Here is a 15,401-nt window from a genome sequence, read left to right as displayed (position 1 = left end):
ATACAAGCCAAGTTCTATAATGAAAGATTCCCACTAGTATATGAAAGTGACAACATAGGAGACTCTCTATCATGAAGATCATGGTGCTACTTTGAAGCACAAGTGTGGTAAAAGGATAGTAGCATTGCCCCTTCTCTCTTTCTCTCTCATTTTTTTTCTTTTTTTCTTTTTTTATTTGGGCCTTTTCTTTTTTATGGCCTTTCTCTTTTTTTGGGCCTTCTCTTTTTTATGGCCTTTATCTTCTTTTTTTTCTTTTTTTATTCCTCACTTAGGACAATGCTCTAGAAAATGATGATCATCACACTTCTATTTATTTACGACTCAATGCTAGAATAGAAGATGACTCTATATGAATGCCTCCGGTGGTGTACCAGGATTGCGATGAATCAAGAGTGACATGTATGAAAAATTATGAACGGTGGATTTTCCACAAATATGATGTCAACTACATGATCATGCAAAGAAATATGACAATGATGATGTGTGTCATAATAAACGGGACGGTGGAAAGTTGCATGGCAATATATCTCGGAATGGCTATGGAAATGCCATAATAGGTAGGTATGGTGGCTGTTTTGAGGAAGATATAAGGAGGTTTATGTGTGAAAGAGTGTATCATATCACGGGGTTTGGATGCACCGGCGAAGTTTGCACCAACTCTCAATGTGAGAAAGGGCAATGCACAGTACTGAAGAGGCTAGCAATGATGGAAGGGTGAGAGTGCGTATAATCCATGGACTCAACATTAGTCATAAAGAACTCACATACTTATTGCAAAAATCTACAAGTCATCCAAAACCTCGGCACTATGTGCATGCTCCTAGGGGGATAGATTGGTAGGAAAAGACCATCGCTCGTCCCCGACCGCCACTCATAAGGAGGACAATCAAATAACACCTCATGTTTCAAATTTGTTACACAATGTTTACCATACGTGCATGCTACGGGACTTGCAAACTTCAACACAAGCATTTCTCAAATTCACAACTACTCAACTAGCACGACTTTGATATTATTACCTCCATATCTCAAAACAATCATCAAGCATCAAACTTCTCTTAGTATTCAATACTCTATATGAAAGTTTTTACTATTCTTGGATGCCTAGCATATTAAGATTATTTGAGCAAATTACCATGCTATTTAAGACTCTCAAAATAATCTAAGTGAAGCATGAGAGTTCATCTATTTCTATAATACCACCACCGTGCTCTAAAAAGATATAAATGAAGCACTAGAGCAAACGACAAACTACTCCGAAAGATATAAGTGAAGATCAATGAGTAGTCGAATAATTATGCAACTATGTGAAGAATCTCTAACATTTAATAATTTCAGATCTTGGTATTTTATTCAAACAGCAGGCAAAACTAAATAAAATAACATCTAAGAATAGCAAACATCATGTGAAGAAGCAAAAACTTAGGATCAACCGATAATAACCGATAGTTGTTGAAGAAGAAAGGTGGGATGCCAACCGGGCATCCCCAAGCTTAGACGCTTGAGACTTCTTGAAATATTATCTTGAGGTGCCTTGGGCATCCCCAAGCTTGAGCTTTTGTGTCTCCTTAATTCTTCTCATATCACGGTCTCCCTAAATCTCAAAAGCTTCATCCACACAAAACTCAACATGGACTCGTGAGATAAGTTAGTATAAATCAACTGAAAAACCTTATCATCCTATACTGTAGAAAATCACAAAAATTATTATTCAACATTTCATACTAAATGACTCTTCATATTTAATAGTCCTATCCTCAAATAGAATTATTAAAGAAGCAAACATATGCAAACAATGCAAGCATAACAGCAATCTGCCTAAACAGGACAGTCTGTAAAGAATGCAGCTAGATCAATACTTACCTAACTACAAAAATTATGAAAGAAAATTCCCACTGTAGTAAATTTATTAGAGCTTAATATGCAAAAGGTTTCAACATTTTATCACATTCTGAATTTTCTAGGGAATTATTGCAACAGCGGTAAACTTTCTGTTTTCAAACAGCAACATGTGGACTTCTAAAATAGGCATAGTAAAGGCTATCAATGCCACTTTTATTGAAATAAAATATGAAAAACATTGTTCTAAATAACAGCAATCAAATTCTAACAAAATAAATTGACGCTCCAAGCAAAACACATATCATGTGGCGAATAAAAATATAGCTCCAAGTAAAGTTACCGATGAACGAAGACGAAAGAGGGGATGCCTTCCGGGGCATCCCCAAGCTTAGGCTTTTTGTTGTCCTTGAATATTACCATGGGGTGCCTTGTGCATCCCCAAGCTTAGGCTCTTGCCACTCCTTATTCCATAGTCCATCGAATCTTTACCCAAAACTTGAAAACTTCACAACACAAAACTTAAAGTAGAAAACTCGTGAGCTCCGTTAGTGAAAGAAAACAAAACACCACTTCAAGGTACTGTAATGAACTCATTCTTTATTTATATTGGTGTTAAACCTACTGTATTCCAAATTCACTATGGTTTATAAACTCTTTTACTAGCCATAGATTCATCAAAATAAGCAAACAACACACGAAAAACAGAATCTGTCAAAAACAGAACAGTCTGTAGTAATCTGTAACTAACGCAAACTTCTGGAACCCCAAAAATTCTAAAATAAATTGCTGGACCTGAGGAATTTATCTATTAATCATATGAAGAAATAATTAACTAAATAGCACTCTCCAAATAAAAATGGCAGCAATTCTCGTGAGCGCTAAAGTTTCTGTTTTTTACAGCATGATCAACAAGACTTTCCCCAAGTCTTCCCAAAGGTTCTACTTGGTACAAACACTAATTAAAACATAAAAACTCAATCATAACAGAGGCTAGATGAATTATTTATTACTAAACAGGAGCAAAAATCAAGGAATAAAACTAAAATTGGGTTGCCTCCCAACAAGCGCTATCGTTTAACGCCCCTAGCTAGGCATGATGATTTCAATGATGCTCACATATAAGATAAGAATTGAAACATAAAGAGAGCATCATGAAGAATATGACTAGAAAATTTAAGTCTAACCCACTTCCTATGCATAGGGACTTTTTGAGCAAACAACTTATGGGAACAAGAATCAACTTGCATAGGAAGGTAAAACAAGCATAACTTCAAAACTTCAAGCACATGGAGAGGAAACTTGATATTATTGCAATTCCTACAAGCATATATTCCTCCCTCATAATAATTTTCAGTAGCATCATGAATTAATTCAACAATATAACCATCACCTAAAGCATTCTTCTCATCATCTACAAGCATAGAAATTTTACTACTCTCCACACAAGCAAAATTCTTCTCATTCGGAATAGTGGGAGTATCATAAGAGACTCGAATACTATAAATTGTTTCCATATTAAAGAGTAATGTTCAGAAAATGGGTAACCATAATCATGAAAAGTTTTATAAATATAATCACTACTTTTTATAGCATAATTATCATCACAACAATCATCATAGGTAGGAGGCATGCTATCATCATTATAAATTTGCATATCAAAACTTGGGAGACTAAAAATATCATCTTCATTAAACGTAGCATCCCCAAGCTTGGGACAAACATTAATTGCAGCAAATATATTCTCAAAAACATCATCTTCATCAAACATGGCATCCTCAAGCTTGGGCCTTTTCATATCATAAGCATAATCACTCTCATCGTTAATAGTATGGATAGCACCAATAGTATAGAAATTATCATATTTTTCCAAGCAAGTGCCAAAAAGATTTTCAAGATCATAAGAAGTATCATTATATTCCACAATTATATTTTCATGAGGCACAATAGTAATAGGAGCAGCATTATTTGGGGTATATATCTTTTTACCTCTCTTCCTTTTTCTTTTCTTCTTCTTCACCACATCATGTGTGGGTTCAATCCTCTTTTTGGAGCTCCTCATTAATGAGATTGGTTGAATAGGAGGCTCCTCCTCGTTACCTGATTCATCATAAGAAATAATAGGAGGGTATTGGGAAGCCTCTTCCCTTTCATTAGTATTCTCTTCATCTTCTATTTGTTTTCTTTTCTTTATGTAGTTGGCAATATAAGGATTTTCAATACAATTCACCCCACAATACATATAAATTTTCTCTAGATCAAAATCAAGAAATCTATCAAGATTAAACTTTGGAATACCCTCAGTTATACGTTTCATTTCCTCATACCCCAAAAGAAGACTAAGCTCTTTATGATGCTCAAGGGTAATCAAATTATCACAATTTTTGGATACGATTCGGTCATGAAACAATTTGCATGGGAGATTTAAATGACCATGTTCATTGCAAAGTTCACAAGGGGGCGAAAAATATTGAATTTTTCAGCACAATCATCAAGACTTTCTTGCGACAATTCAGTTTCTAAGTACTTATGCCTCTTGCAATATCTATCTTCCCTATTTGGTGTGTACTTACAAACCCAATGTACTCCACAAAAATTGACATGTTTATAGGAGACATCATAACTAGTGCAATCATCATTAGTATCATGGATATTCAAAGAATTCGTACTAACAACATTGCAATCATGCTCATCGTTCGAAGATTTAGTGCCAAACATTTTATAGATTTCTTCTTCTATCACTTGAGCACAATTATCCTTTCCATCATACTCACGAAAGATATTAAAAAGGTGAAGCGTATGAGACAAACTCAATTCCATTTTTTTTATAGTTTTCTTTTATAAACTAAACTAGTGATAAAACAAGAAACTAAAATACTCGATTGCAAGATCTAAAGATATACCTTCAAGCGCTAACCTCCCTGGCAACGGCGCCAGAAAAGAGCTTGATATCTACTACACAACCTTCTTCTTGTAGACGTTGTTGGGCCTCCAAGTGCAGAGGTTTGTAGGACAGTAGCAAATTTCCCTCAAGTGGATGACCTAAGGTTATCAATCCGTAGGAGGCGTAGGATGAAGATGGTCTCTCTCAAGCAACCCTGCAACCAAATAACAAAGAGTCTCTTGTGTCCCCAACACACCCAATACAATGGTAAATTGTATAGGTGCACTAGTTCGGCGAAGAGATGATGATAGAAGTGGTATATGGATGGTAGATAATAGTTTTTGTAGTCTGAAAATATAAAAACAGCAAAGTAACGAATGATAAAAGTGAGCGTAAACGATATTGCAATGCATTGAAACAAGGCCTAGGGTTCGTACTTTCACTAGTGCAAGTTCTCTCAACAATAATAACATAATTGGATCATATAACTATCCCTCAACATGCAACAAAGAGTCACTCCAAAGTCACTAATAGCGGAGAACGAACGAAGAGATTATGGTAGGGTACGAAACCACCTCAAAGTTATTCTTTCCAATCAACCCGTTGGGCTATTCCTATAAGTGTCACAAACAGCCCTAGAGTTTGTACTAGAATAACACCTTAAGATACAAATCAACCAAAACCCTAATGTCACCTAGATACTCCAATGTCACCTCAAGTATCCGTGGGTATGATACGATATGCGTCACATAATCTTAGATTCATCTATTCAAACCAACACAAAGGACCTCAAAGAGTGACCCAAAGTTTCTACCGGAGAATCACGACGAAAACGTGTGCCAACCCCTATGCATAGGTTCATGGGCGGAACCCGCAAGTTGATCACCAAAACATACATCAAGTGAATCACATGATATCCCATTGTCACCACAGATACGCACGGCAGACATACATCAAGTGTTCTCAAATCTTTAAAGACTCAATCCGATAAGATTACTTCAAAGGGGGAACTCAATTCATTACAAGAGAGTAGAGGGGGAGGAGAAACATAAGATCCAACTATAATAGCAAAGCTTGCGATACATCAAGATCGTGCCAAATCAAGAACACGAGAGAGAGAGAGAGAGATCAAACACATAGCTACTAGTACATACCCTCAGCCCCGAGGGAGAACTACTCCCTCCTCGTCATGGAGAGCACCGGGATGACGAAGATGGCCACCGGAGAGGGATTGCCCCTCCGACAGGGTGCCGGAACGGGTCTAGATTGGTTTTCGGTGGCTACGGAGGCTTCTGGCGGCGGAACTCCTGATCTATTGTGCTCCCTGGAAGTTTTAGGGTATATGGAGATATATAGGTGGAAGAAGTACGTCAGGGGGGACACGAGGGTGGAGGGCGCGCCCCCTACCTCGTGGCCTCCTCGAAGCTTCCCTTACGTGCACTTCAAATCTTCTGGGCTTCTTTCCTTCCAAAAATGAGTTCCGTGAAGTTTCAGGTCAATTGGACTCCGTTTGATTTTCCTTTTCTTTGAAACCCTAAAACAAGGTAAAAACAGACACTAGCACTGGGCTCTGGGTTAATAGGTTAGTCCCAAAAATGATATAAAAGTGTATAATAAAGCCCATAAACATCTAAAACAGTAGATAATATAGCATGGAGCAATCAAAAATTATAGATACGTTGGAGACGTATCAGGGCCGGGTCAACCCCAATGGCAGGTTACAAAAGAAGCCCAGTAATATTCAAGGTGATAGTTTATTAAGACATGTAGAAGGCCTAAGCCCAGAGGCAGCTTAAGGCCCAATATTGTAAACCGCCATATGTAAAGAAAGACTTGTAAACAAAGGCATATAAAATATGTGACCGAGACAGACACATTTTATGAGCCGGCCGGGACTCTGTAGGCCGCCAGGCGTCAACCCATGTATATAAGGGGACGACCGGCGGCGGCTTAGGACAAGAAACAAGAGATCGATAGCCAAGCTAGCGGATTTGCTCCTTGGTCATCGAAACCTGGTAATACAACATCAACTGGACTAGGCCTTACCTTCACCGAAAGGGGCCGAACCAGTATAAACTATCGTGTCCTTTGTCCCGATTAACCCCTTTAAGCTTCCTAGTTGCGATGGCCCTACGACTAAGTCCTTTCGCTAGGACATCTGCCATGACAACTCCACGACAAATACCTAGTTCAATCTCGTTACCGGCAAGTCTCTTTACTCGTTCCGTAATACATCATCCCATAACTAACTCATTAGTTATCATGCTTGCAAGGCTTATAGTGATGTGTATTACCGAGAGGACCCAGAGATACCTCTCTGACAATCGGAGTGACAAATCCTAATCTTGATTTATGCCAATTCAACAAGTACCATCAGAGATACTTGTAGAGCACCTTTATAATCACCCAGTTACGTTGTGATGTTTGGTAGCACACAAAGTGTTCCTCCGGTATTCGGGAGTTGCATAATCTCATGGTCATAAGAACATGTATAAGTCATGAAGAAAGCAATAGCAGTAAACAAACGATCAAGTGCTAAGCTAACGGAATGGGTCAAGTCAATCACATAATTCTCCTAATGATGTGATCCCATTGATCAAATAACAACTCATGTCTATGGTTAGGAAACTTAACCATCTTTGATCAATGAGCTAGTCAAGTAGAGGCATACTAGTGACACTATGTTTGTCTATGTATTCACACATGTATTATGTTTCCGGTTAATACAATTCTAGCATGAATAATAAACATTTATCATGAAATAAGGAAATAAATAATAACTTTATTATTGCCTCTAGGGCATATTTCCTTCAGTCTCCATTTGCACAAGAGTCAATAATCTAGATTACATAGTAATGATTTTAACACCCATGGAGCCTTGGTGTTGATCATGTTTTGCTCATGGAAGAGGCTTAGTCAACGGGTCTGCAACATTCAGATCCGTATGTATCTTGCAAATCTTGATGTCTCCCACCTGGACTTGATCCCGAATGGAGTTGAAGCGTCTCTTGATGTGCTTGGTTCTTTTGTGAAATCTGGATTCCTTTGCCAAGGAAATTGCACCGGTATTGTCACAAAAGATTTCCATTGGACCCGATGCACTAGGTATGACACCTAGATCGGATATGAAATCCTTCATCTAGACTCCTTCATTCGCTGCTTCCGAAGGAGCAATGTACTCCGCTTCACATGTAGATCCCACCACGACGCTTTGTTTAGAACTGCTCCAACTGACAGCTCCACCGTTTAATATAAACACGTATCCGGTTTGCGATTTAGAATCGTCTGGATCAGTGTCAAAGCATGCATCAACGTAACAATTTACGATGAGCTCTTTGTCACCTCCATAAACGAGAAACATATCCTTGGGCCTTTTCAGGTACTTCAGGATGTTCTTGACCGCTGTCCAGTGATCCACTCCTGGATTACTTTGGTACCTCCTTGCTAGGCTAATAGCAAGGCACACATCAGGTCTGGTACATAGCATTGCATACATGATAGAGCTTATGGCTGAAGCATAGGGAACACTTTTCATTTTCTCTCTATCTTCTGTAGTGGTCGGGCATTGAGTCTTACTCAACTTCACACCTTGTAACACATGCAAGAACCCTTTCTTAGCTTGATCCATTTTGAACTTCTTCAAAACTTTATCAAGGTATGTGCTTTGTGAAAGTCCAATTAAGCGTCTTGATCTATCTCTTTTAGATCTTGATGCCCAATATATAAGTAGCTTCACCGAGGTCTTTCATTGAAAAACTTTTATTCAAGTATCCTTTTATGTTGTCCAGAAATTCTATATCATTTCCAATCAGCAATATTTCATCCACATATAATATTAGAAATGCTACAGAGCTCCCACTTGCTTTCTTGTAAATACAGGCTTCTCCAAAAGTCTGTATAAAACCATATGCTTTGATCACACTTATCAAAATGTTTATTCCAACTCCGAGATGCTTGCACCATAAATGGATCGCTGGAGCTTGCACACTTTGTTAGCTCCCTTTGGATCGATAAAACCTTCAGGTTGCATCATATACAACTCTTCTTCTAAAAATCCATTCAGGAATGCAGTCTTTACATCCATTTGCCAAATTTCATAATCATAAAATGCGGCAATTGCTAACATGATTCAGACGGACTTAAGCATCGCTATGGGTGAGAAGGTCTCATCGTAGTCAACTCCTTGAACTTGTCGAAAACCTTTTTGCAACAAGTCGAGCTTTGTAGACAGTAACATTACCGTTAGCGGCTGTCTTCTTCTTAAAGATCCATTTGTTCTCGATGGCTTGTCGGTCATCGGGCAAGTCAACCAAAGTCCACACTTTGTTCTCATACATGGATCCCATCTCAGACTTCATGGCCTCAAGCCATTTTGCGGAATCTGGGCTCATCATCGCTTCTTCATAGTTCGTAGGTTCGTCATGGTCAAGTAACAAGACCTCCAGAACTGGATTAACATACCACTCTGGTGCGGATCTTGCTCTGGTTGACCTATGAGGTTCGGTAGTAACTTGATCTGAAGTTTCATGATCATCATCATTAGCTTCCTCACTAATTGGTGTAGATGTCACAAGAACCGGTTTCTGTGATGAACTACTTTCCAATAAGGGAGCAGGTACAGTTACCTCATCAAGTTCTACTTTCCTCCCACTCACTTCTTTCGAGAGAAACTCCTTCTCTAGAAAGGATCCATTCTTAGCAACGAATATCTTGCCTTCGGATCTGTGATAGAAGGTGTACCCAATAGTTTCCTTTGGGTATCCTATGAAGACACATTTCTCCGATTTGGGTTTGAGCTTATCAGGTTGAAGCTTTTTCACATAAGCATCGCAGCCCCAAACTTTAAGAAACGACAACTTTGGTTTCTTGACAAACCATAGTTCATAAGGTGTCATCTCAACGGATTTTGATGGTGCCCTATTTAACGTGAATATAGTCGTCTCTAAAGCATAACCCCAAAACGATAGCGGTAAATCAGTAAGAGACATCATAGATCGCACCATATCTAGTAAAGTACGATTATGACGTTCGGACACACCATTACGCTGTGGTGTTTTGGGTGGCGTGAGTTGCGAAGCTATTCCGCATTGTTTCAAATGTAGGCCAAACTCGTAACTCAAATATTCTTCTCCACGATCAGATCGCAGAAACTTTATTTTCTTGTTACGATGATTTTCCACTTCACTCTGAAATTCTTTGAACTTTTCAAATGTTTCAGACTTATGTTTCATTAAGTAGATATACCCATATCTGCTCAAATCATCTGTGAAGGTGAGAAAATAACGATACCCGCCGCGAGCCTCAATATTCATCAGACCACATACATCAGTATGTATGATTTCCAACAAACCTATTGCTTGCTCCATAGTTCCGGAGAACGACGTTTTAGTCATCTTGTCCATAAGGCATGGTTCGCAAGTACCAAGTGATTCATAATCAAGTGATTCCAAAAGTCCATCAGTATGGAGTTTCTTCATGCGCTTTATACCAATATGACCCAAACGGCAGTGCCACAAATAAGTTGCACTATCATTATCAACTCTGCATCTTTTGGCTTCAACATTATGAATATGTGTATCACTACTATCGAGATTCAACAAGAATAGACCACTCTTTAAGGGTGCATGACCATAAAAGATATTACTCATATAAATAGAACAACCATTATTCTGAGATTTAAATGAATAACCATCTCGCATCAAACAAGATCTAGATATAATGTTCATGCTTAACGCTGGCACCAAATAACAATTATTTAGGTCTAAAACTAACCCCGAAGGTAGATGTAGAGGTAGCGTGCCGACGGCGATCACATCGACTTTGGAACCATTTCCCACGTGCATCGTCACCTCATCCTTAGCCAGTCTTCGCTTAATCCGTAGTCCCTGTTTCGAGTTGCAAATATTAGCAACAGAACTAGTATCAAATACCCAGGTGCTACTGCGAGCTCTGGCAAGGTACACATCAATAACATGTATATCACATATACCTTTGTTCACTTCGCTATCCTTCTTATCCGCCAAATACTGTTGGGGAATGTAGCAGAATTTAAAATTTTCTACGCATCACCAAGATTAATCTATGGAGTTACCTATCAACGAGGGAGAGGGGAGTGCATCTACATACCCTTGTAGATTGCGAGCGGAAGCGTTCAAGAGAACGGGGTTGATGGAGTCGTACTCGTCGTGATCCAAATCACCGATGACCTAGCGCCGAACGGACGACACCTCCGCATTCAACACACGTACGGTTGGGAAGACGTCTCCTCCAACTTGATCCAGCAAGGGGGAAGGAGAGGTTGATGGAGATCCAGCAGCACGACGGCGTGGTGGTGGAAGCAACGGCGATCTCGGCAGGGCTTCGCCAAGCTTCACGAGAGGGAGAGGTGTCACGGGAGGGAGAGGGAGGCGCCAGGGGTTAGGGTGCGGCTGCCCTCCCTCCCCCCACCATATATAGGACCCCCAGGGGGGCGCCGACCCTAGGAGATGGGATCTCCAAGGGGGGAGGCGGCCAAGGGGGGTGGAGTGCCCCACAAGCCAAGTGGGGCGCCCCCCACCCCTAGGGTTTCCAACCCTAGGCGCAGGGGGAGGCCAAAGGGGGGCGCACCAGCCCACTAGGGGCTGGTTCCCCTCCCACTTCAGCCCATGGGGCCCTCCGGGATAGGTGGCCCCACCCGGTGGACCCCCGGGACCCTTCCGGTGGTCCCGGTACAATACCGATAACCCCCGAAACTTTCACGATGGCCGAAACTTGACTTCCTATATATAAATCTTCACCTCCGGACCATTCCGGAACTCCTCGTGACGTCCGGGATCTCATCCGGGACTCCGAACAACTTTCGGTTTACCGTATACTAATATCTCAACAACCCTAGCGTCACCGAACCTTAAGTGTGTAGACCCTACGGGTTCGGGAGACACGCAGACATGACCGAGACGACTCTCCGGTCAATAACCAACAGCGGGATCTGGATACCCATGTTGGCTCCCACATGTTCCACGATGATCTCATTGGATGAACCACGATGTCGAGGATTCGATCAATCCCATACAATTCCCTTTGTCAATCGGTACGTTACTTGCCCGAGACTCGATCGTCGGTATCCCAATACCTCGTTCAATCTCGTTACCGGCAAGTCACTTTACTCGTACTGTAATGCATGATCCCGTGATCAACCACTTGGTCACATTGAGCTCATTATGATGATGCATTACCGAGTGGGCCCAAGAGATACCTCTCCGTCATACGGAGTGACAAATCCCAGTCTCGAGTCGTGCCAACCCAACAGACACTTTTGGAGATACCCGTAGTGCACCTTTATAGTCACCCAGTTACGTTGTGACGTTTGGTACACCCAAAGCACTCCTACGGTATCCGGGAGTTGCACAATCTCATGGTCTAAGGAAATCATACTTGACATTCGGAAAAGCTATAGCAAACGAACTACACGATCTTTGAGCTATGCTTAGGATTGGGTCTTGTCCATCACATCATTCTCCTAATGATGTGATCCCGTTATCAATGACATCCAATGTCCATAGTCAGGAAACCATGACTATCTTTTGATCAACGAGCTAGTCAACTAGAGGCTCACTAGGGACGTGTTGTGGTCTATGTATTCACACATGTATTACGATTTCCGGATAACACAATTATAGCATGAACAATAGACAATTATCATGAACAATGGAATATAATAATAACCATTTTATTATTGCCTCTAGGGCAAATTTCCAACAGTCTCCCACTTGCACTAGAGTTAATAATCTAGTTACATTGTGATGAATCGAACACCCATAGAGTTCTGGTGTTGATCATGTTTTCCTCTATGGAGAGGTTTAGTCAACGGATCTGCCACACTCAGGTCCGTATGTACTTTACAAATATCTATGTCTCCATTTTGAACACTTTCACGAATGGAGTTGAAGCGACGCTTGATATGCCTGGTCTTCCTGTGAAACCTGGGCTCCTTGGCAAGGGCAATAGCTCCAGTGTTGTCACAGAAGAGAGTGATTGGCCCCGACGCATTGGGTATGACTCCTAGGTCGATGATGAACTCCTTCATCCAGATTGCTTCTTGTGGTGCCTCCGAGGCTGCCATGTATTCCGCTTCACATGTAGATCCCGCCACAACGCCTTGCTTGCAACTGCACCAGCTTACTGCCCCACCATTCAAAACATACACGTATCCGGTTTGTGACTTAGAGTCATCCAGATCTGTGTCGAAGCTAGCATCGACGTAACCCTTTAGGACGAGCTCTTCGTCACCTCCATAAACGAGAAACATATCCTTAGTCCTCTTCAGGTACTTCAGGATATTCTTGACCGCTGTCCAGTGTTCCATGCCGGGATTACTTTGGTACCTTCCTACCAAACTTACGGCAAGGTTTACATCAGGTCTGGTACACAGCATAACATACATGATAGACCCTATGGCCGAGGCATAGGGGACGACATTCATCTTTTCTCTATCTTCTGTCGTGGTCGGGCATTGAGCCGTGCTCAATCTCGTACCTTGCAACACAGGCAAGAACCCCTTCTTTGACTGATCCATATTGAACTTCTTCAATATCTTGTCAAGGTACGTACTCTGTGAAAGACCAATGAGGCGTCTCAATCTATCTCTATAGATCTTGATGCCTAATATGTAAGCAGCTTCTCCAAGATCCTTCATTGAAAAACACTTGTTCAAGTAGGCCTTTATGCTTTCCAAGAATTCTATATCATTTCCCATCAACAGTATGTCATCCACATACAATATGAGAAATGCTACAGAGCTCCCACTCACTTTCTTGTAAATGCAGGCTTCTCCATAAGTCTGCGTAAACCCAAACGCTTTGATCATCTCATCAAAACGAATGTTCCAACTCCGAGATACTTGCACCAGCCCATAGATCGAGAGTTGGAGCTTGCACACCTTGTCAGCATTCTTAGGATCGACAAAACCTTCCGGCTGCATAATATACAATTCTTCCTTAAGGAAACCATTAAGGAATGTCGTTTTGACATCCATTTGCCATATCTCATAATCATAGAATTCAGCAATTGCTAACATGATTCGGACGGACTTCAGCTTCGCTACAGGTGAGAAAGTCTCATCGTAGTCAACCCCTTGAACTTGTCGATAACCCTTAGCGACAAGCCGAGCTTTATAGATGGTTACATTACCATCCACGTCTGTCTTCTTCTTAAAGATCCATTTATTTTCTATGGCTCGCCGATCATTGGGCAAGTCAGTCAAAGTCCATACTTCATTTTCATACATGGATCCTATCTCGGATTTCATGGCTTCCAGCCATTTGTCGGAATCTGGGCCCACCATCGTTTCCTCATAGTTCGAAGGTTCACCGTTGTCTAACAACATGATTTCCAAGACAGGGTTGCCGTACCACTCTGGTGCGGAACGTGTCCTTGTGGACCTACGAAGTTCAGTAGCAACTTGATCTGAAGTTTCATGATTATCATCATTAACTTCCTCTCTAGTCGGTGCAGGCACCTGAAGAACATTTTCTTGAGCTGCGCCACTCTCCGGTTCAAGAGGCAATACTTCATCAAGTTCTACTTTCCTCCCACTTACTTCTTTCGAGAGAAAATCTTTCTCTAGAAAGGATCCATTCTTGGCAACAAAGATCTTGCTTTCGGATCTGAGGTAGAAGGTATACCCAATAGTTTCTTTAGGGTATCCTATGAATACGCATTTTTCCGATTTGGGTTCGAGCTTTTCAGGTTGAAGTTTCTTGACATAAGCATCGCATCCCCAAACTTTTAGAAACGACAACTTAGGTTTCTTCCCAAACCATAATTCATACGGTGTCGTCTCAATGGATTTCGACGGAGCCCTATTTAAAGTGAATGCGGCAGTCTCTAAAGCATAGCCCCAAAATGACAACGGTAAATCGGTAAGAGACATCATAGATCGCACCATATCCAATAGAGTGCGATTACGATGTTCGGACACACCATTACGCTGAGGTGTTCCAGGCGGCGTGAGTTGTGAAACTATTCCACATTTCCTTAAGTGCGTGCCAAATTCGTGACTCAAGTATTCTCCCCCACGATCTGATTGCAAGAACTTGATTTTCCTGTCACGTTGATTCTCAACCTCACTCTGAAATTCCTTGAACTTTTCAAAGGTCTCAGACTTGTGTTTCATTAAGTAGACATACCCATATCCACTCAAGTCATCAGTGAGGGTGAGAACATAACGATAGCCTCCGCGAGCCTCAACACTCATTGGACCGCACACATCAGTATGTATGATTTCCAATAAGTTGGTTGCTCGCTCCATTGTTCCTGAGAACGGAGTCTTGGTCATTTTACCCATGAGGCATGGTTCGCACGTGTCAAATGATTCGTAATCAAGAGACTCCAAAAGTCCATCCGCATGGAGCTTCTTCATGCGTTTGACACCTATATGACCAAGGCGGCAGTGCCACAAGTATGTGGGACTATCATTATCAACCTTACATCTTTTGGTATTCACACTATGAATATGTGTAACATTACGCTCGAGATTCATTAAGAATAAACCATTCACCAGCGGGGCATGACCATAAAACATATCTCTCATATAAATAGAACAACCATTATTCTCGGATTTAAATGAGTAGCCATCTCGAATTAAACGAGATCCTGATACAATGTTCATGCTCAAAGCTGGTACTAAATAACAATTATT

The 15,401-nt window shown here is 41.0% G+C and overlaps 1 pseudogene; it reads right to left on the bottom strand.

Moving 5' to 3' along the window:
* Positions 1-15,401, bottom strand: part of LOC123057025 (microtubule-associated protein RP/EB family member 1B-like) — a 58,170-nt pseudogene that overhangs the window by 12,597 nt on the left and 30,172 nt on the right.

Source organism: Triticum aestivum, chromosome 3A, assembly GCF_018294505.1.
Source record: "Triticum aestivum cultivar Chinese Spring chromosome 3A, IWGSC CS RefSeq v2.1, whole genome shotgun sequence".
NCBI classification, from domain to species: Eukaryota; Viridiplantae; Streptophyta; class Magnoliopsida; order Poales; family Poaceae; genus Triticum; species Triticum aestivum.
Note: the sequence above shows the minus strand (reverse complement) of the source record. Positions and strands in the feature narration are given on the sequence as shown.